The 20,644-nt window shown below is 46.7% G+C and overlaps 1 protein-coding gene across 2 annotated transcripts in view; it reads left to right on the plus strand.

Annotated features, from left to right (window-relative positions):
• The first annotated feature begins 2,454 nt into the window (after positions 1-2,454).
• Positions 2,455-20,644, plus strand: part of COL21A1 (collagen type XXI alpha 1 chain) — a 231,873-nt gene continuing 213,683 nt past the window's right edge. The window contains exon 1 of one of the 2 annotated variants that reach the window (XM_006033922.3): positions 2,455-2,546. The gene's annotated coding sequence lies outside the window, so the exon portion shown is untranslated. The remainder of the gene's footprint in view (positions 2,547-20,644) is intronic. The other variant, XM_025215851.1, reaches the window with a different exon arrangement.

Here is a 20,644-nt window from a genome sequence, read left to right on the forward strand (position 1 = left end):
GGACATTTGGCAGTAGGGAAGTGGTGGCAGTGTTAATTGCCATGGGTTTCAGAGCGGTTGTAATTAATGTTGCCACTGCTCCCCTGCCACCAAATTTCCAGACGTGTGGGGAGCCCTGCAGGCTGGATGACATGGTCTTGCCCGCTTACCTTTTTCTGGATCTGGCCAGAGACCAGCCCTGTTTGAGACCAGAAGGTGGAGCACCACTGCTCTAAGACCTACTCTAAGCTACAGTTGGTGCATTTGAATATTTGCGGTCATATTCCTTGTTTCACCAACATAATTTAATGTGTGCACACTCGAAGTCCCTTTGCTGAAACAGAACCCTCCAATCTACCAGTGAAGTTACTCCACTACTTTTGCTGCCCAGTGGCTGGCTGAAGATGCTTTCAGCTGGCTGCTACAATACAGAGTACACTTCAAGCTCTGGCCACACAGTTGTGATAGTAGAGACACGTAGAGCTATTAGAAGCACATGGGTGAGCATGTGCTTGGGTCTCTGGGCAATGGCAGAAAAATCTAAGGGAAAGAAATAACTCAGGGCTTTGTGGCTTTTAAAATCCAGTGTTGACATCTGATTACTTTTATCTGTTTACTTGACCTCTTTGATTTGCTTGCCGATTTTATCCACTTCAGTTGTTAGCTTCTTCAGACAAACTCAGTACTACTGCTTTCCCTAGGCTTCAGCTATCTCATTGTTCCCTATGCTGCCTGTTGAATGGGAACCATTGAAATGTAATGAGCCCATATTGTTCCTCATCTCAGAGATATGGACTCAGTTTTATAGCAAATAGTGGCTTTCATACATTGTGGTGCTGTGAGGTGTAAGATATAGCAGTTCCTTCACATCAACTAGATATTCCCAAATTATCATTGCCTTTTTAAACATATTTAATGTCTTCCATTCCTACATTGGCTATGCAGTCAGGAGACAGATCACACACTGCTTCTCCCTGCTATACCTGAGGACATCCAGGCAACAAGTCAAGGGTATTCTCCAAGCCCTAACCTACCCACATCTGGGCATGGCATCCAGGACAGCTAGTTTGATGGGCACTGCAACCTGTAAATGGAAATGCAACTAACACTCTGTATATCATTATCTTTAAATATATAAAAGGTAGGAAAGTTACTATCATGTTTGTAACTTTTGTTACATTTCTGTTAGTCTTAATAGCATTGAGTGAACTAATGTAAACTGAGATAATGTTTTTCTCTTTGTGTTTTCCTCTAGATACCATCCAGATACCATCTATGACAATGAATAAGGGTTTGGCTTGGACAAGAAAATATTTCAGTAAGCCTGCTGCCCAACAGCTTTGCTTCATATCCTTTACTCACTTCCTTTCACTCAGCTTCTCCAGAATTACACTACTCCCTTGTGGCAAAAGGGCAGTTAGTGAATTAGAGGCAAACAGAGATTAAATACATCCTTTAGGGGTGGTTAATTATGCATGTTTTTGTTGATGTCCCTTGTTTTTCATTGTTAGTTCAGCATCAAGGACAGATGAAAATGCACTTTTGACTAGGACTGGCCCCAGTAATTGAAGTACATTTTGACCCATTTTCTATTGTCTTTTTGTCATAGATAGATGCATGAGTGCCTATAGTTGTGATACAGGAAGGGACAGATAGTGAAGCCATGCATCTGTGTATACTGTTTTTCACAGGCCTGTACAGGTAAAAGCCAGAGGGCAACAGGTAATACCAGAGATGCCACCTTTCTCCTCTGGAATTTGTTGTGCCTTACGCAGACTTCCTGTTTTTCTAACAGCCTCAGTTTCTAGATGTGTGCAGTTAGGAAGGCCTCTGCTCTCATTTAAAAAGAAAACAAGTCCCTTGCATCCCTTGCCCTCGCCTAATAAAAACTTGAAAGTGAACAAGCTGCACTCGAGAGACTTCGAAACAAGATGGTAAAAGGCTCTCGTGATATTTAACTCAAGCCTCTGATTTCGAGGGGCTATAGCTACACTCACGAGCTGGCAGTCCTGACAAAACAGTCACGCTGTCTCCTCGCCCTCCGGGCAGGACCTTTCACCATCCTGTCTAGAAGTCCCTCACCTGTAGCACCTGTTTGCTTTCAAGTCCAGGAGCGCCTCAGCCCCAAGTCAAGCCCCTGTCTGGCCCTAGGGTGTGGTGCCCAGAGCCATCCGGGGGCTTGACTGACTAAGCATTTCCCTCCTCCAGCTTGCAAGGCTTTTGGAGCAAAGCTGTTGGCACACCTGGGCCAGACCCCTACCCCTGCCCTCCCTGCTTCAGCCCCCAGGCAGCAAAGCCAACTCTCCCTGGAGCTGGCTGCTCTTTGCTGTCCATGTGGCAGGGCTCCTCGGGGGTCTTCCCCCGGCTCCAGTCTGAGGAAAGATTTGGGTAATGGGTAATGCATGGAGAACCACCCCCCGCCCCTGGCGGCGCAGCGATGCAGCATCCCCGACCTGGCCCCGCCCCGCCCCGCCCCGCGCGGAGCCCGGGCGCACTCATCTGGGCGCGGGAGCGGAGTGCCCGCCGCAGCCTGCCCGGGAGCACTCGCCCTACCCGGCCCGCACCAGGTGAGCGGGGATGTCCTACGGCTGCCGCCTCGCTGGGGCCGGGCTGCGGGGCATCCCCAAATGCCAAGCTCGGCTTTAGCTGCTTCCTTTTTTATGCGGGGATTCGGCTTCGGCCAGTGTAATAAGGGAAGTGCAGGAGGGAAGAGGAGCCTCTCTGTTCCGACTTTCATCGTGGGGCGAGAGCCGGGGGGGTGGGTGGAGCTTGTCTGTGAAAGGCAGGTGCAGGCTTCAGGACCGGCGTGTACCCGAGTCTGTGGATCCTAGAAACTCCTACACGTGCAGCCAGTTTTCTTCTTTAGAGCCTCCTGAGGAAGGTGGCAGGGATAGGGCACTGCTCTTCTGTGAGGAAAGCTGTGGATTTGTATTGATTTATTTTAGCAGAGAAGCGGGAACAGAATGCCTTAGGCATAGGTTTTTTCCAGCCGCAGCAGCTACACATGCGCTTGGGTCGGGCAAGCATAATGTATTGGGCCACGAGGAAACGGTGGCTAGAGACAGCATCATGTAAAAGAAGGACTCTGTCTGAGCTGTCACAGCTAAATGCTTGTTCTTGCGAGTGCTGCTTCCTGTCCTGGAGGTGAAAGCAATTTCCACTTCTGTGCAAACATAACAATGACGCTTCTTTGGTGGGTAGCTGCTGAGCACAGGAATGCAGAAATTGCACTGGTATTCCGGTGGCAAATTTGCATCCTCAAAGCACTGTAGGATGTAAACTCCTGGAAGAGTGTTTTAGGCTCAACATTAGGAAAACTTTTCTTCACAGCCAGGGTGGCTGGACTGTGGAATAAGTTCCCTTCAGAGGTGGTGTAATCACCTACCTTGGAAATCTTGAAGAGGAAACTGGTCAGTCACCTTGCTGGGGTCACCTGGCTCCAGTTTATCTTTCCTGCCTGGTGGAGGGGGCTGGACCCAATGATCTTCTGAGGTCCCTTCCAGCCTTACAATCTGTGAACCTTGCTCCTCTTGCTCTGCAAACTATTCAGTATGAGAGAGTGTTTCTGCTGGCTACATCTGGTTTGTACATAGTGCCTAAGTGTACTTGATAGTGCTTTACAGACTGAAAAAAAAAATCTGGTCCCTTAACCAGATGGCTTGTTGGGAGAACTCCCAGCAGACCTGCTCCTTTGTTCTTACAAGGTGTAGTTTTTCAATCAACCCAGGGTTTAAGAGATCAATCACCACTTTACTAGGAGTTCTTGGGACCTGGGGTTTGATATACTTGCTTTGAGGTCTTGCCAAAAATTTCATTTGTTTCTTTTTTGTTAAGTATAAAAATAGAAACAGGCAAATGGTTTAAGTATGTGCTCAGATGTGTGACACTAAATTAAAGAACAGGCATGCATCCAATGATAACAGATTGAGCTGCAGAGAGCAGTTAAATATGCAGTGCTAAATATTCTTTTATGAAAGGTAAGGTATGATTTTTTTTTTTTTAAATGTACATATAAACTAGATTTAGAGGCTTACAGAAGCCCAGGTTATGACATCCTGGTACTCATGATGAATGTCACCCTGCCTTCTGACCTTATTCCAGGAATACTTCTATTGATTTGAATGGGAACACTCCACAAGGAAGGTATTCTTTAGTGCAAGGGAGGTTATTTTGCCTTCAAGTCTTTAGTTACTTCATTTTTATGCTAGTTTATGTGATGGGATGTGACTTCTCTTCTTTGCAAGTGCAAATGCATATAAAGTCTAAGCACTGTGATAGAAAACCTCTTGGAGAACATCTGATTTTTGCAGCATCTGGACTATACAGCCTAGTCTGTATACCAGGCCAGTAAATTATCTTTTTAGATGCATCTTAGAAATCTGAATTGTGCTTTTGAAGGAACTGTGTCAAGTACATCCAGTGTAGTTCTCTTTACTGCAAAGGCATTGTCCTGTCAAAATGAGAACTATCATGTCTGTAATGTACAGCAGTAACCAGCAGGACAAGAAGCATTGCCTTACTGTTAAACCAGCGCGTGGTTTGTTCAGCCCTGCATTCTGTTGGAAACCATAGCCAGGAACAGATGTTTCAGAAAAGGGTGCAATAAACCTGGAAGTGGGAAGTTATGACCCTTTTAATGGGGAGAGTGTTCTTTCTGTGTAACTCCTTGCCTCCAGTAATATCCTGTGACAATAAGTCCCCAGGTCATGGTATGTAGAGGCCATTCCTATCTCTCTTTAAGGCGAAGAAAAAAAACCCCAAAACTCAAAAAATTAAGTTTTAATTGAGTGTCCTCATTCTTTTTGTGTTCTAAGACCACATTCAGGCACTTCCTTACCATTTATCATGTTGTATATATGACTGTGTCATCTCTTATTCACCCTTTACTTTTAAGTGAATAACAATGTCTCTTTCTCCTTAGATTTTCCATACTTTTCATCATTCAGGCACCAGCTTCCACAAACCTTCTTTGTGTTGTATCCTTTTTGTTAGGAGCAACAAGAGCTGAACACAGTATTCCAGAGATGAAATATCACTTACATATTCTGATGTTTTCCATGTGCTCCATCTCATTCCATACATGCATCTTAGTATTTTGTTTGTTTTTTACCTTTGTAACATACCATTTAAAAATTTCTTCACCACACTGTCTGTAGCAGGGGAGGGCAATTAGTTTGGGTGGTGGGCTGCTTATCAAATGTTGGCAAGCTACATGGGTAGTCCTGCCCCTTGACAGCTGCCCCGCCCCCTGGTTGCCACCTTGGGACCAGAAGTCCTGCCCCTTATCCTCTGATCTTCAGCACCAGGAGTCCCTCCCCTTGCTGCTCTCTCCCCTCCACCCCCCATTCCCCTTTTGGGAGGGGGGTTGTCATCTTATAACGAGAAAAAACCTGAATCATACACTAGAAGTCAAACACCTACTATAATATATTTTAATTTTATTATAAAAAAATTTGTCATGACTTGTGATTGTGTACTGTATATAGAAGGGATTGCATAATAACTCAAAAATAAAGTTTCATTTTTTATAGTGTGTGTGGGGTGGGGTTGGGTGTGGGAGTGGGGGGAGTTGTGAGAGGGTGTGGCTGTGTAGGGAGCATAGGGTATGTTGGGTGTATGTATATGTGGATGAGGGTTGTGAGGGAGAGTGGGGGTATAGGGACTCGCAGTGGGGAAGCCCCATGCTGGACTCTGCAGGGAAACAGGGGGCAGGGCTCCCTTCACTCCCCACAGAGTGTAGGGACCTGCGCAGCAGGGAGTGGGGGAAGCAGCAGGCTCCAGTGCGGGGCTTCCTCCACTCTGAGTCCTGGACTGCAGGCGCATGGTGCATGGCACAGAGCCCTGGCAATAGAGGCAGCCAGGCAGGTTCCGCTTCTTCCCCCTGTGCAGCACTGGCCAGAGCCAGGCCTGGGCTGGGGACAAGTACTCTGACCTCCCTGCCTGCTGATGCTACCAGGCAGTGGGGGTTGCATACTATGAGGGGAATGTGTGTCCCACCCTCACACCCATGCCCTGCCCATCTGAGCTCAGTGCTTCCACTGCCCCTCTGGGTGCAGGCCCCATGCTATGCTCCTGCTTCTGCCCAGCTGCAACTCCAGCCCCACCACTTCCCTACCTGCTGCCCCAAGTGCACAGGTTCCAGGTGCAGCAGGAGCCCCGCCCAGAAGCTGGCTGGCTGGGCAGAGCCATTCTGTCCAAGAGGATGGGAATGATGCCAAATACAGTATGTTGGGGGGTTGTACATGTGGGCACCTTGCTCCCACCCTTGTGGGTGGAAGGACTGGGCGGGGTGCAATTTATTGTGGGGTGGCATGGGCCAGATGAAAGTGCCCGGTGAGCCAGATCCAGCCTGCAGGCTGTATTTTGCCCACTTCTGGTCTACAGTGATGTCCAGGCTTTAATCTTAGCTCATTAATTTAGAGCCCATTAGAAGGAATAATTTGAAATATTCCTATATCTTAAAGTCCATTGCTTTCATTTGGTCACATTGATTTCAGTCTGTCCTCATGTTGCTTGTTCATCTAACTCAGGGGTGGGCAATTATTTCAGGCGGAGGGCCGCTTACTGAGTTTTGGCAAGCCATTGAGGGCCGCATGACAGGCAGCCAGGGGCAGATAAATATTAATTTTCTAAATTTTTTAGTGTCCCCGTGGGCTGGATAGAATGGCCTGGCGGGCTGCATTTTGCCCACCTCTGATCTAACTTTGAAGTTCCCTTAAGTTTTCTTAAGTTTGAGACTTAAATTAATTGTATTGGTTAAGAATGAAATCTGCTTAACTTACATAACACTTAGGCGTATAAGCTCTACAAAGGTAGACTTCTGAGAAATCAAGAGTGAAAGCAAATTGAAGATCAAATTTCCAGGCAGCATGCAATGCAGCAAGTTTATACTGGTTGCACAGTTTGGAGACCACAGAAAGTATAAATATGAATCTATGGCCTAACTTGCAGTTGCAGACCATTGGAGTAGCTTGATGTTGGAATGGATGACCTGTTGAGGTTTGAAGTGGTGGCCATTGCTGTTCAACCACAATAAAACCTAGGATGGGGGGAAAGATCACTTAAGTACTTACTGTCCTGTGACAGTAGCATGTGATGTGTTTTAAATAGCTTCAGTTGGAGCTGAACCCTGGGAGATATATGTGCAGTTTCATTTCGAAACTGGTCTGGTCTTGGCACTGAGCAATATATTTTACCAAGCAAAACTGCACTGGCAGGGGTGTGGACAAAATGATCTGTTGCAGGGGTAGGCAACACGTGGCTCATGGGCTGGATCCAGGTGACCAAAGGATTGTATCTAACTTGGGGTGGGTCTCTTGGCCATGCCTGACCCAGGTGTTGGGGGCAGCCCAGGCTGTGGTGTGTGCCCAGGCCGGGGCCATGTGGCAGTTGGACTCCACTTCCCAGCAGCCCTGGCAGTGGTAGCTCCTTTCAGCTGCTGTTGCTAGTGCTGCTGCTGCCAGAGCCAGCCCACTGCCCAGGCACCCTGGACCCTCTGCCCTACACCCACCACTGTGGGGCACTGGGTGAGTGGGCAGACAGGGTTTCCATGGAGACTGGCCTGAGACTGGTGTGGGAAGGGCATGCTTGGCTGGGTGGATGGGATGGAGGTGTGGGCAGGTGGGGAGGAGCAGGATGGGGAGGCGGGGCCAGGGCCTGGATGGCAGGGCAGTGACAGCATGGGGCTGGGGTCTGGGGCAGAGCCACAGTCTGCTGCTCACCCATCACTATGGCAGGCGCCATTCCACGGGCCATGGCATGTGGGGAGCAGATCACGGCTCTGCCCCATTCCTTGGCCCTGCGCTGTCACCACCTCCGTGATACTGGCCCCACCCCCAGCCCCAGCTCCATCCTTCTGTCCCCACCCACCTGCAGCCCTATCCCATATACCTACATGAGCGCACCCTGTCCACAGGGTTCCCAGGCCAGTTTTCATGGAGACCTCAGGGCTGGGACTGGTATTGATGGGTGGTAAGCATGAGGGGCTGCGGCATGGGGCAGAGCCATAATCTGCTCTCAGGTCTAGTAATCTACCACTTGGGGATGGGTGCTGACCTAGTCTGGTGTGGTGCTGGTGGGGGTGCTGATCTGGCCCTCAACAGCACACCAAAACTCCCTAAGTGGCCCTTCAGTCCAAATAATTGTCCACCCTGATCTACAGTTCTTCCATCTCTAATTCCTATGAAACAGGACTGCTGTGAGAGATGCACAGGAAACCTTTCTTTCTAAGTAACCCATTAATCTGCATAGGTATTGGCATAAAGTATGTTGATTGGTCTAGCTTTCCAGGGTTGATGTCAAGCACCCTGTTGGTGACTAATGACCAATTAGAAATGAAAGAGCTGAGCTGTGTTGATGGTATTGAGTAATCAAATGAATGGAAATATAATGTTACAAAACAAATAAATGTCAACTTTCTGGAGTTTTATGCAATTTTAAATCCTTAAAATGCACAAGCTCATTGTGGGTTATTCTGTAATAAGACAAGTTTTAAATCATGTAAAATATTAAAGGACAGTTTAAAAAAAAATGTTTTGGCATTGGAGTGGTCTTGGCACTTAACTATAAATCTCATACAATTTAAAACAGACACAGAGTGCAGGGAAATTATTTCTGTGGTCTCATAAGAAATTTAACTCATGTTAATGTGAGTCCTAGTTTAAAATTTTACTTTGAATTTTCTCTTGGTTGGAAAAATGACCGCCATTATTAGTAACTAGAAAAATTGTGTTTCTGCTATTCAACAGGATTTTTTGATAAGGTGACCCTGAGTATCTCTGAGGTTACAGTTATATATCTGTATTGTGACAGTTCCAAGAAGCCACTTGACTATGATGATTTGGCTCTGTCTGTATGTTAACATGCAGTAAGCAAGTCTTGTTTGCTAATATCTTTTACTGGACCACTTGTATTGTTGGGAGAGAGATTAGGTATACTTCTGGGTAGAAAAAGGCCCTTCTTTAGGTCTGGGAAAGAAGCAGAGATAACCTAAGCTAAATCCAGTTACGTTGTCATGAGCCATAAAACTGTATTAACTCCATGGCTTTTAGTGTCCAGTAAAATAATGTAATTTTGTTCCCAGGCTTGTCTTCTGAAAGCAGTGTGGTGGCTTCCATTCAATATGAGAAGGGTGAAGTCAGAGATGAAGTGGTTGTTCTGTGAAAAAGTGTACTTCACATGATTGGCTGCTTCTGTCCTTTATCGTTTTTCTGCGAGAGTTCGTTCTGGAGTGTTGTGGTGCTTTCATTTCACTCGCGTAACTTCCATGAGGACATCTAGTGTAATGGATGAGATGTATCACGTTTTGTGATCAATACATGTTGGATCCACAGATTTTATGTTTTTGCTGTGGGTTATGTTGACAATGGAGATGTGTCATAGTTTCATAGTTGGTAGGATCGGAAGGGACCTGAGCTGATCATCAAGTCTGACCCCTTGCCATGGCAGGAAAAAGTACTGGGGTCAAATGACCCCAGCAAGGTGTTCGTCTAACCTCCTCTTAAAGACCCCCAGGGTAGGAGCCACCACTTCGCTTGGAATTTGGTTCCAGATCCTAGCCTCCCTGACTGAAGTAGCTCCTCCTGATGTCTAGTCCAAATCTACCCTCTGCCAGCTTGTGACCGTTATTTGTAGTCACTCCTGGTAGTGCTCAGGGGAACAGGGACTCCCCCAATGCCTGCTGGCCCCCTCTGACTAGTTTGTAACAGGCCACTAGATCCCCCCTCAGCCTTCTCTTGTGGAGGCTGAACAGGTTCAGGTCCCTTAGCCTCTCCTCGTAGGGCCTGCCCTGCTGGCCCCTGATCATGTGAGTGGCCCGCCTCTGGACCCACTCCAAGTTGTCCACATCCCTCCTGAAGTGCGGCGCCCAGAACTGGACGCAGTACTCCAACTGCGGCCTGACCAGTGCTGCACAGAGGGGGAGGATCACCTCCTTGGACCTGCTTGAGATGCATCTGTGGATGCATGACAAAGTGTAGTTGGCCTTCCTGACTGAGTCCCCACACTGCCGGCCCATGTTCATTTTGGCATCAGTAATGATTCCAAGATCCTTTTCTTCCTCTGCGCTGATGAGAAGGTAGTTCCCGAGCCTGTAGGTATGCTGCTGGTTCTTCCTCCCCAGGTGCAGCACCTTGCACTTGTCAGTGTTGTAACCCATCCTGTTCTCATCTGCCCACCCTTGTAACCTGTCTAGGTCCGATTGCAGCCTATTCCTCCCTTCTAGCATGCCTACTTCTCCCCACATCTTAGTGTCAGCAGCAAATTTGAACAGGGTGCTTTTTACCCCCTTGTCCAAGTCACTGATGAAGATGTTGAACAGTGCGGGACCGAGGCCTGGGGGACCCCACCCCTCCAGGTTGAAAATGACCCATCCACCACCACTCTCTGGGTGTGGCCCTCCAGCCAGTTAGCGACCCATTTAACTGTGTAGGTGTTGACGCCACAGTCCCCTAGTTTTTTAATGAGAATGAGGTGAGAGAGAGTGTCGAAGGCCTTCCTAAATTCCAGAAAGACTATGTCCACTGCTTTACCTGCATCTAAGGACTTTGTGACCTGGTCATAGAAGGACACCAGCTTGGTGCAACAGGACCTGCCTCTAATGAACCCTTGTTGGTTGCCCCTAAGCATAAACTCCCCTGCTGGCCCCTCGTGGACATGCACCAGGATAATTCTCTCAAAAAACTTACCCAGGATTGAGGTAAGACTGACTGGCCTATAGTTTCCTGGGTCCTCCTTTCTCCCTTTTTTGAAAATGGGAACCACATTGGTCCTTTTCCAGTCCTCTGGCATCACACCAGAGCACCATGAGTGCTCATAAAGCCATGTCAAGGGTTCTGCAGTGACCTCTGCTAATTCCCTCCACTCTGGGGTGGAGATCGTCAGGACCAGCTGATTTAAATATGTCCAGTCCATCAAGAAGTTCCCTGACTAGATCCTCACTGATCCTAGGCCTGAGTGCACCTCCCCTGGGGCCTGAGGGGGTCCCAGTGGGCGGGCTGATCCGGTCCCTGCTCAGGAAAATGGAGGCAAAAAAATTGTGTCAGCAGATTTTGTATTTGCTTAGGCAGAGTCTTGCTCTGTTTGGTGTCTGTTGTACAACAGGGAGTTGGCTCCTGGTGCCGAGCTTGGCAAAGCTGGGGGTTGTCTGAAAGCTATGAACTTGGAATGGAATATTTAGGAATGTTTTTGTCTTAAGTGTAAACCTCTTTAATTATAGCTTGTAAGTATTTGACCCTTTTTATAGTTGGCATGGTAAAAGATAATATGAAATCAATCTTTGCTACTTGCCTAAGTCCTGTATAAGTGGTGCTATCCTACAGACCTACAGGTGTTGGATAATGCAAGCCAGATGATATGGCCCTGCCCTTGGGGTTGGGCTGGCACATGGCTTGATTGGGCTGATGTGTGGCTGGATTCGGTGCACTGGCCTTGTGCTGGATCCAGCCCCATGCTGGATTGACCCACAGACTGACCTTGCACACGGGATCCTGCCTGCAACCCCAATGGCTGAGTACAACTGTACAGCTGGCTACAGCATCAGTGCAACTTTTATTTTGACCTGCAACTTGATTTTAACTTGGAAGTTGACTATATAATTCAGGGATGACAGATGAATTAATAACTTAAACAGAACAGTCAAGAGTTGTATCATCTGGCATTATAAACCAATGATAGTGAATTTCAGGGAGGGTAAAGAACAGGGGGTAGATCACTCTGGATTAGTGATTCTCAACCAGGGTTTTCAAAAGTGCCAAGCAACGTTAACAATGTTAGGTGTGCAAATATGAATCGCAAGATAAACCCAGAGATTCTGTATAGAAATCCTACACCGCTAGTACAGGACATATTCTGACTTCTTGTGTTCTTTTTGAGTTCTTTACAACAGAAGTTGCTCTATTATATTTCTGTAGTCAAAAAATGAATGGAAATAAGATCTGGCATCTTCTGAAGAATGAAGAGTGCCTTGTCTAAAGAGGGTGAGAACAACTGTTTTAGGCATACCCTGTTCAATGTTTTCCCTCTAAAGTATCCACCTCTACCACTGTCAGAGAGAGGATACTAGGTTAGATGGACCATTGTTCTGACCTAATATGGCACTTAGGTCCTTGACATTTGTTGATGTCTCTGGATGTGTGTGAGCATAAGGCCTTTTTGGTAGAGGGGCGCAGACTAGGCCAAATGCTTGAACTGGACTTTTTTCCTTCAGAAAATCTTCTTCTTCTTTCCTTTAGATTACCTAAGGTCCCCTTTAGATCTTCAGGTGTGCTATGGTAGGAGGTGTGATTGTGTGAATCATGCTTCAGATCCTATCCCACCTTATTGCCAATATAGAGGGAGTCTAGGGATTGCCAATTTGGGTTCCCCCTGAACTCACAAATAAAAAGCTCCTGCAGCTGCGAGTCCCATAGTTGATGGGACTTCTAGCCATGCCAGCACCTAATGCCAGTTGGGACCGAGAGTCCTGAAGCTGTGGACTCTCGGTCCTAGTGGCAGCCCCAAGGACTCTAGGTCCTGGCAGCTGTGGGACTCTTGGGACTCTTAGTCTTGGCATCTGTGGAGTGCTGCCCAAAAAGAAAGTCCAAAGCTGCAGGAGTCTTGGTCCTGGTGGTTGTGGGATGCCACTAGGAGGCAGAGCCCACAGCTGTGGGACTCTTGTTGCCAGCAGCTGTGGGACACCACTGGGAGGGAGAGTCCCATCACCTATGAGACTCCCAGGCCGAGCTGGACATGGTGCACCCTGTGGCTGGGAGTTCAGTCAGCTGATGGAGCTCCCAGATACAGAAGCGGATCCTGCTACATGGGCAAATTTAAAGTTGAATAGCAACCAGCTATAATGTTTACACATTTTCAAGGTCTACATAGCTGGTTGAGCCTCTTAATGGCATGATAAGTACTTTGAATGTGTAGCTGGTCTCAGCTAAAGGCTCAATTAACTAGCTAATTGCACAATACCTGTAACATGTACAGGGGCCCCTACATAACCATTCTTTATTCAGGCTTTTTTATAGAGGTTCACCAATATATCGGTCCATAGTGTATCAACACTGATAAAAGGAAAAATGACATTATCGGCAGTTGGCTTTTTTTGGCTGATATGGCTGATAATGTTGCTGATAAATACTGCATCCATGTGCATAGCCACAGCATGAACGTGGCCAGCCCAGTAGCTTTGAGAGCAGTGTCTGGCTGGGAAGTCTTTTTGGGGGGAAGGGCCACAGGGTGTACACAGTACTCCAGCTGGTGGACCAAGAGTTCCAGATGTGACCTCACCAGTGCTGAATAGAGGATAGTAATTACTTCCCTTGATCTGCTGCCAGCGATATCCATAAAATCTCAAGGTGTTGTGATTAAAAGTTGTTCTAGCTTGCTTAATGATCATTATACACAATGCACTAGATATGTTAAAAAATTCTGAATGGTCTTGAAGGCATGGTAACAATTCTTAAAGCTTTCCTTCATTTATTTTCCAAATTACTTTGATAACAATTTGTACTTTCTTTCCTAACTCTGAAACAGAGTTATTTCCAAAAGTTTTATCTTAAATCTCTAGTGTTGCATGGTTTTTACTTTGTATTCTTCAGATGCATATGTGAAGACTGTTTGACACGCGTTGTTGTTGTGTTTTTATAGCTGGCAAAACAACAGAGAAGCTCTTGATTCTTTAGTGAGCATTGGTAAGTTTTAGTAGAAAATGGAAGAGGCAGCAAAAGTCCTACTAATTGGGGGTACTAAGCACCTATTAGCTTCTATTGCCCTCAGTAGACATTGTAAAAGCTTTGCCCCTTGTGATTTTAAATTTCATAGTTTTACATCATCTAATGAGAAGAGATCAGCATTTCATGTTCTAGTTACAAAAAATAGATACAAATCAAATATTCAGGATCAGCATAAAGTCTTGCACGTGGACCTGTTGGACAAGTTGAGTAGCACAAAGATAACTGCATACTATTTCACCCTACTGATAGAGATAGCTGAGATCACGCCACTTGACCACATAGTAGCATGATAACTTCAAGCAAGGCCTGTAGTGTGTATTATAGTGATAACATGCTTCCTGGGTAAGATGTAGGTAGTGATTTGTTTAAAACTAATTAGCTTTTTGAAGTTGAATTTCTAAAACATATCTAGCAGCATACCAGTTATTTAGGCTTTCCACACATTAGCAGTTCTTTTTCATGGCCCTTAACTGCAGGTACCTTGCAGTCTCCTGGGTCATTCACCTACAGCTACTGCCCTGCCCTGAGGTATGAGTAACTTGTCTTCTTAGCTGTGGCTAAGTGTAGTTGTTTGGAGACATAAAATGACTGTCCTTAATATCAGCTGTCTCTTTAGTTCACCGTGTTCTGTCCTATTTGCTTTTATGAATATAACACCAGTAATATCCCTTATCCCCATCATAAGGAGAGAAAACAGAGTTAAAAAAGAGTTGGGAGATAACAGCTTTTAAAATGCAGCTATAATATTTGAAGTCAAAGATTGTATATGGGTATGCCAATTCATATAGTGGGTGGGTAATTTATGCAAAGCCTGAGGTGTTTATGTATGCTGTATACATACATTCAGATAATCTTGGAGAATTCTCCCAGGTTCTTTTCCTGATAGAAAAAATTTATCTGGAGATGCCTGAACAAACATTTGAATGCTGAGCCCCTGTAGAGTAGACAGATTGCAGTGCTGATGCCGAAGAGTCGGGGCATCTCTGTGCACGTATCTCAACCTGCTCTGCAGACTCTCTCAGTCTCCCTGGAGACAGAATACAGCAATGCATAGGGAAGCCCTGATTCATAGATGTTAGGGTCGGAACGGACCTCAATAGATCATCGAGTCCGACCCCCTGCATAGGCAGGAAAGAGTGCTGGGTCTAGATGACCCCAGCTAGATGACTATCCAACCTCCTCTTGAAGACCCCCAGGGTAGGGGAGAGCATCACATCCCTTGGGAGCCCATTCCAGACCTTGGCCACTCTAACTGTGAAGAAGTTCTTCCTAATGTCTACCCTAAATCTGCTCTCTGCTAGCTTATGGCCATTATTTCTTGTAACCCCCAGGGGCGCCTTGGTGAGTAAAACCTCACCAATTCCCTTCTGTGCCCCTGTGATGAACTTATAGGCAGCCACAAGGTCGCCTCTCAACCTTCTCTTGCGGAGGCTGAAGAGGTCCAGGTGCCCTAGTCTCTCCTTGTAGGGCTTGGCCTGCAAGCCCTTAACCATACGAGTGGCCCTTCTCTGGACCCTCTCCAGGTTATCCACATCTCTCTTGAAGTGCAGCGCCCAAAAATTGCACGCAGTATTCCAACTGTAGTCTGACCAGCGCCCAATAGAGGGGAAGTATCACCTCCTTGGATCTGTTCGTCATGCATCTGCTGATGCATGATAAAGTGCCATTAGCTTTTCTGATGACTTCCTCACACTGCCGACTCATGTTCATCTTGGAGTCCACTAGGACTCCAAGATCCCTTTCCACTTCCGTGCCACCAAGCAGGTAATTTCCTAGGCAGTAGGTATGCTGGACATTTTTCCTCCCTAGGTGCAGCACTTTGCATTTCTCCTTGTAGCAGGACACTAAGGTGCCTGCTACTTGTAGAGTTGGAATAAATACTCAGGTGCCGGTTGCTAGGGTAACCAGAGGGAGCTAGTGCCCCACACCTGGCTGGTCAGCTGACTGGAAGGGACAGGGCCTGGCTCCTATATAAACCCCAGGGCTGGGACCAGGCTGGCAGTTCCCTGCTGGCTGTCAGGGTGGGAAGGAGCGCTGCCGGAGTGAGTATAGAGAAGAGGCGTGAATACACGAGCAGCTTGAGATGGTGAGAGATGGAGCACCCCTGGTGTGGCAGGAAGAATTTTGGAGCCAGAGGGCTGAGATTTATGTTATAGCCTAGGGGCTTATGCTTTGTGTTTGCTGTTTGTAACCGGAGGTTTGAGTGAGGCTATGAGGGGTTGGAGGAGGCCTCATAAGGGGACTCACGGTAGTGTGGGGACCCCAGCCCCAGAAAGGAGGCAACAGTTGAGTGGCCCCAGAGCAGGGGCAGCACTGTGAGAGGCCCCAGAGAAGGGGGCAACGACTGACATAAGTCCGAAAGGGCAGTATTGGGAGCATGCCGACCCCGAGCGCCAAAAAGAGCGCAGCAGCGGGAGTGTGCTGACCCCAAGTGCCCGGTAAGGCAAAACAAGGAAAGGTTGTGTGGAACCTGAACGCCCAGGGAGGCATGGTTATGAGAAAGGGCTGCGGAGAGCCTGAGCACCCAGTGAGGTGCAGTACGCGATAAGGCTGCGGAGCCCAAACGCCCAGCGGGGTGCCGTTGAGAGACCGGCCTGCGAAGAGCCCGAACGCCCAGGGGGCACCCTTGAGAGACCAGGCTGCGGAGAGGCCAAGGGATAGTATGAGACCAGAGATCAAAGATCGTCCGTTCCATCTGCGAGGCTTGGGGCATGGTACAGGGGTGGTTGGAGCCACACATAGCCCATAAGGCTGGGGTGTACTGGAATGCTCATTCCAGAAACGGGACCAGTGTAGAACAGGAGTACCGTGTCCAAGAGAACGAAAAGGCAGCTTCCCTATAACATATATATATAACAGCAAAGACGTGGCGGGTGAGAATAGAGGGTGCCCTGTAGGCAGCTTGGCACGGTAAAGGAGGCGTCAGGGGAGAGCATGGCGCTTTTTCCCGCATCGAGATCGTCTCCCTCTGTGCCCGAAGGATCATTTCCTTAAGGCACAGCCACCCTTCCTGGGCTCCCAGTTTTGTTCAATATTTTCATCAATGACATGGAAGATAGGACGGAGTGCACCCTCAGCAAGTTTGCAAATAACACCAAGCTGAGGAGAGTAGTGGATATTCTGGAGGGTAGGCCTAGGATTCAGAGAGACCTCAACAAATTGCAAAGATTGGACAAAAAGTAATCTCATGAAGTCAATAAGGACAAGTGCAAAGTGCTCCACTTAGGATGGAACAATCTCCTGCACCAGTACAGACTGGGGACTGACTGGCTAAACAGCAGTTGTGCAGAAAAGGACCTGTGGGTTACAGCGGACAATAAGCTGAATATAGCTTTGGCCTGTCTAACTGCCTCCCTACAGGCACGAGCAGAGGAGGTATACTCCTCTTTAGTAATCTCTCCCCGTTTCCACTTTTTATATGCCCACCTTTTAGCCCGTAGGCTGCTCTGGATTTCTCTGGTCAGCCAAGTAAGCCTCTTGGTTGATCTAGACTGCTCAGGGTCAGCCTATGACTCCCTACAGCACAATGTGGGATTGTGAAGTGAGGATTATGCAGCAATTTGCTCACCTGGAGCAGCAGAGTGCAGCAAGCACCATGCTGACTCCTTGGGCGGTGCGGCAGGGGGCGGGGAGGGAGGAAGCAAAGCAGCCTGGGATACTGAAGGACTGTGCTATGGCTTCTTGTAGAATACTGAGACCTGTAAAGGGAGATTGTCAAAGAAATATGTTCAAGTTAGATGCTCACATTTCACTGAAAAAAGTTTTCTTAACTTTTCGGTGGGTGTTGGACTCCTGTGCTATACTTGTAAGTGAGATATGGAAAATCTCTTTCTTGGAGAGAGTGAGAATCCAGTGGCAAACCTAGACAAAAAAAAAATGGAAACAGCTGTTGTGAAAGTGTTGTTTTCTCTATTGTCAGCTCACAACAAGAAAAGAAAAGGCAAAACTAGAAAGATAAGTACATCCTGATTTCTGTACAGAGTCAGTTAAAGACACCAAGGAAAAAAAATCTAGACGCCAAACTAAATGCATCCTTCCTGGAATAAAGTTGCACAAATCACTGAAAGTTATAGAACTCTGATAAAATGTTTCCAGATCCAAGATTTATTAGTACCATGTGACAGTTGGGACCTTACAGTAAAACTGAAAATAGGTAGATAAGTAGCCTCTTGCTTTTTAATCACAAGGGGGAAAATGAAGAAATTTTGCTGAATAGTGATAATCATTTTTTAAGAAGCAAACAGTAGAGTTTTATGTTTTGCTCCCTAATGAATTTGCAGTGAATAGACAGAGGAATGTAATTGTCTATTTCTTCTTATTCTGAGCCCAATGTGAAAAGCATTCCCTCCCACCCCGGTCTTGGTGTGTTCATGACTCAGCTTTTGAAACAAGAGTTGCAATCTGTGCCAGAGTGGGAAGTTGGGGTGCAGATGATTTAATTAAGGAGATCAGAACATGGAGGACAGCTGAACCTAATTTTTAGAAGTGCATAGCTGTCTCCTAGGATGGCTGTTTATTTTAGGAAAGACCTATTCTCTATTTCCTGAGTAATTCCTGCAAATGGATGTCTTTTTGTGGGCTTCAGATGCAAAACTAACCGTTGTTTAAATAAGCAGCCAAGAAGAACCAAGGTCCTAAATCTACTCTTGCATCGCCTTGTTTCTCTGAATAAGGCATCTTTCCTTATGAGAGATTTCCTTTGTAAAGGAAAGTCGAGTCTCCTGCTTTGAAAAGGACATTCAGAATTGAGTTTTGGCAGTGCTGCATTTTTATACAATGCCTGTTAGAGACTACATTAGACTACTGCTGCTGGTAATAAAATACTGTTTTTAGCCTGTGCCTGTGCAAACATTCCTACGTTTCCTTTAACTAAACACTATATAGTAGCGAGTACTTGGTTGTCATTTTTCATATACCTAGCTCTGTATAGAAAAGGCACCAAACACAACTGACCTGGAAGCTGTCCAGTATAATGCATTGCAGAGCATCATGAGCCAATTTTTCAAAGAATCACTCCTCTTCCTGGAGCCTTGCTTAAAACTAGAAAAAGTTCACTATTGGAGTTTCTAGGGAAGTGATTCTCAACTGGGTTGCTATGGCAGCCTGGGATGCCATGAGAGCCTTCTAAGGATTTGACAGTGCTGGTGCCACTGCTGCTGTCGCTGCTGCTGCTGCTCCTGTTCTTGCTGTGGCCACCAGGGCTAGGGACAGAAGTTACATACAAACTGCTTTACATGATCGGAAACCAGTTTAAGCCTGTAACAGAACAGAAATTCGGTGCAGATAAACCACTTTCAAAATGTCTGAAACTAGTTTAAGATAAATCTGACTGTATGTAGTATCAGACTTAACTGATGTAGGTCAAACTGGTTTATGGAACTTTTGTCCCGTTCCTGGTTTAAATTAAATCACAGTCCCCCAGTATTTCAGGATGCTTTGTAGCCCTAAGCTGGCCTGTGCTATCTGCTCCAGCAGAGCAAGGTTGGCTTTGCCCCTCTGCTCCATAACTGGAGCACTACCACTGCTCTGGCTAGCTGAGATGGGGTAGGGAAGGGAAACCTGGCTGCCAACCACATCCAGGGTCTGCCTGGTGGGGGCAGAGAAGACGGCATGGCCAGACCCTGGGGTGATGGGGGTTTAAGCCTACTCCTTGGCCTGCATGGGACCCTTACTGGGGTTTGCCTGGCAGAGGTAGAAGAGCCCCTGCCTGGCTTTTTCCTGCTTGCCACTGGAGCAGAGGGGGTGTGGGTATGGCCAGACACCAGGCTGGGCTGGTACGTGGAATGGAGGGAGAGGGGTTTAAACTAGAAGTGCACCGATATATCGGTCCCTTATTGGATTGGCACTGATATAAGGAAAATTGATAGTATTGGCAATTGGCATTTTTTTTTGGCTGATGTGGCAGATAATATCACTAATAAATGCCCCACAGGTGGCCAGGAGTGCAGCTTAGCAGCGTGGGGGGCAGCCAGGTCTGGCTGGTAAGTCTGTTGTGAGTGAAGTAGCGGGGGGCAGAGGGGGCAGATCAAGGCCCCCATGGTGCAGGAGGGAGTGGGACTGGGGCAGGTGCTGCACAGCAGGGGTGGGGTGAGGGATGGAGCTGTGAGTGGCTCTTCCTGGTGGGAAGTTAACCGTGAGTACAGAACATGTATAAAGCGTATCATATGAATAGAGAATATAATTACCCATGTTTAAAATAAAGTTCAAAATGATATAAGCATTTTCAGTCAAAGTAAGGATAAGGTATGCTTTTTGTTTTTTGTTTTTTTGTTTGTTTTTTCAAAAGGTAACTTGAACATTTAGTCTCACACATCCCATTTATTTCAAGTACAGTTGTATAATTAAATTCCCAACTTGTCTTGGGTATGCTCCAGTCTGCCTTTAACCTGGATTATATTGATAGTGGAGGTTGAGCAACCTAGTTGGGATTAGCACATAGTTTGGATTTAAATTCATGTAACCTGGGTACACCCAAGGGTGTGCATTATTCTCAATTGGATGGGATGGGTAGGCAGGAGGGGGTGCTGTGAAAGGGATGCCAGAATTTCAAGCAGATCCCTTTTTCCTCTAGAGTTAGCCCAAGCCCAAAGTTCTTAACTATATACAATTTGTTGAGTCAACATACATAATTATAAAAATCAATATCATACATATATTTACATAGTGAACATTACCCAATAACCAAGGTCAAACCCTAAATAACACTATTTACCCATCACAATAAAGCAATTTCAGCAGCATCAATACAATACAACAGTTCAATTACAAAATATAAGGCGCAAACAGAAACTATCTTAACACCTATTTCTTAATATAGTTCCTGACCCATGGCAAGAAATAGTCCTCCTTTCAATGGGGTCCCTTAAGGGGTGTCCAGGAAGCACCAGGGGCCTCTTCCCTTAGGGCCTTGACTAGGCGGGGGGGCTGCTCACCCAGCCCCTTCTCTGGGT

Source organism: Alligator sinensis, unplaced genomic scaffold (assembly GCF_000455745.1).
Source record: "Alligator sinensis unplaced genomic scaffold, ASM45574v1 scaffold482_2, whole genome shotgun sequence".
NCBI lineage: Eukaryota > Metazoa > Chordata > Crocodylia > Alligatoridae > Alligator > Alligator sinensis.